The sequence below is a fragment of the Anneissia japonica genome, unplaced genomic scaffold, assembly GCF_011630105.1.
Source record: "Anneissia japonica isolate Jap-2015-1 unplaced genomic scaffold, ASM1163010v1 scaffold1005_len2656397_cov198, whole genome shotgun sequence".
In the NCBI taxonomy this organism is placed as follows: Eukaryota; Metazoa; Echinodermata; class Crinoidea; order Comatulida; family Comatulidae; genus Anneissia; species Anneissia japonica.
This window is the reverse complement of record NW_022683792.1, coordinates 201,148-203,661: the sequence shown is the minus strand read 5'-3', so window position 1 is coordinate 203,661 and position 2,514 is coordinate 201,148. Positions and strand designations below refer to the sequence as shown.

The 2,514-nt window shown below is 30.4% G+C and overlaps 1 protein-coding gene across 1 annotated transcript in view; it reads right to left on the bottom strand.

Annotated features, from left to right (window-relative positions):
* Window positions 1-2,514, bottom strand: part of LOC117101216 — a 14,901-nt gene that overhangs the window by 11,367 nt on the left and 1,020 nt on the right. The window lies entirely within an intron of this gene.

Genomic DNA, 2,514 nt, shown 5'->3' with positions numbered 1-2,514 from the left:
GGCTTGATATATATTATATATATATATATATATATATATATATATACATATATATATAATTTTTAACATGTGTATATACTAGTGGGTTAACGTTAATTATCCACTTAAAAATTTCTTTCAAACTATTGTCTCATTAAGACTGTCCCGGGATACGAACAAACACATAATATGAGCATAATGTTCCCAAAGGACGTTCTGAAAGCAATAGAGTTCAGAGAAATAATCTGGATCAACATTATCAGAAACATGCTGAACAACGTACACATACTCCATTATTAACATATCGATATTACTAGACAGTAATAATAATAATTCCCTAGTGTAATAATAATAATTCCAGTACAGATTACTAAACTTACATATAGTATCAAATGAGTACAATTCTCGAAACAAACGTCGTTCATCATCAATCAACCAATCAATTTCTAAAACAAATCTACTTAATTAGTAATGATCATTTAATTCAATTCCTCTATTAGTTTGTAGTATAAATTGTGTTAATATTAACTTCTTTAAAATGATATTCTACTGATTAGGTAATGTGGCACAAGTAAAGTCGAAAACCAAAAAGTTTTAAACATCGCGATTAGTTTGATAAAATAAAACAATTATTTATGACAACTAAGAGAAGATTGGCCAAACTACAGACGGAAATACACAAACATTCTACGGAAATTTATCAATGGACCTAGGCCCCAACGTTCAGGTTACAGTATTTCTCCTAGAAAACAATTCATGGATAAATTTGGTGGTGAGTGTTATGCATATACTGTGTCCATGATTAACTTTAATAGTCATATTTGTGTTGATGGTGGGTATATGTTTAGGTAGAATAAATGAATTAAGTAAGGTAATTAGTTTATAGGCCCTTACCAATTACTGTACATTTTTTTTAGAAATGATACATTTGTGACATATTTAAGATTACTGTCGATCGAAATAGGAAGTTTCTACCTATATTAGACATTTTATGTTAATAAAATGTTGTAACTTTTATATATTTATATACTCTAATTGTCTAGAGGTCATAAATAATGTTTTTATTTACATGGCCTTATAGTCAAATCACAGGAATCTAAGTGACTGTACACAATGACACGTGTTCAGAACAGCTATAAATCCAGAGTAAATATCGACAGTAAAGTCATTATTTTCAATCAATTATGCAGAAATATAGAATTATATTCACTTCGTAAGATGAAGACTTTGATGATCTATGTTGTTACAGATTTGCCGACCGGTAGGCTTTGAATCCTATACGTTATCTGACGTAATGGGTTATACACTGTAATTTTAGGACTTGAAATAAGCATAATTATAATATAGATGAGAGATACTCAAAAGAAGTAAAGTTTGATATGTGAACATTATACACGTGTGTGTGCGTCTGTGTTGGATTTAATTATGTTCATTATTGATTGACTTCTCTAAATTCCATAATTGCTCTTAGATGATGGACACAAATAACATATTTTTTTTATGCAGGACTATAATCTACCCATATAGTACAGTACGGTATGTCTCATTCTTTTCTCCCTTTTCAGGCTTTCCCATCACAAGATTTGTTTTTCTCATTTTCTCGGGTGTTGCCTTCTTTCTTCTTTTTTTTTCAATTTACATAATTAAGTCCTCGTATTTACTTTATATTTATAAAAAAAAATCTGTTGCTAATAATCAATCTTTGCTAATGAACATTCAGATTGAGATTTCAATGGATAACGCCGACCTTCTAAAAATTTTGAGGGAGATAAAGTACAGAAGAGCAAATATATAGTGAGAGAAAAGGCCTATCTCATTATAGAAACGCGGCGGCCCAGATAATAAAATTTTATTGTAATTGTACTGGGATTATAGAATTTCCATTAATGATGAGTTGGGTTTAAAACCTTAGCGTCAATTGTACCTGCAATATAGGCCTGTTTCAAACTTATAACGTTCTAAATTGAGTTTTAGCTTTTCAATTAATTTTAGTGATATCAGAACTAAGTTTAGAATTGTTACTATAAGGCCTGATCTATATGAATGATACGACAAATATATATCTTTTATTTTTCAGGAATATTTCTGTCGCACCTGCGACCTTTCTCAGCGTGTACTGACGGTAGATACTGGCATTATGATAAATAAATATTTCAGGAAAAATAGAAAGCGGTGATATAGTATACAATTGAGATAAGTGCAGGAAAATGCAAAAATAAAAAAAAAATCACCGAATGATACGACAAATATATATCTTTTATTTTCAGGAATATTTCTGTCGCACCTGCGACCTTTCTCAGCGTGTAGTGACGGTAGATACTGGCATTATGATAAATAAATATTTCAGGAACAATAGAAAGCGGTGATATAGTATACAATCTTCGAGACTATACAATAAAAATGCATTAAAATTAAACAAAGGCTTGTGGCATTTATGGGATGAAACAATAGAATATATGATCATAATAGGTTGCACCTTTGCAAATTAGTGTCATTGGCTCACCCCCCCCACACACATGTCTCTTATACACATCT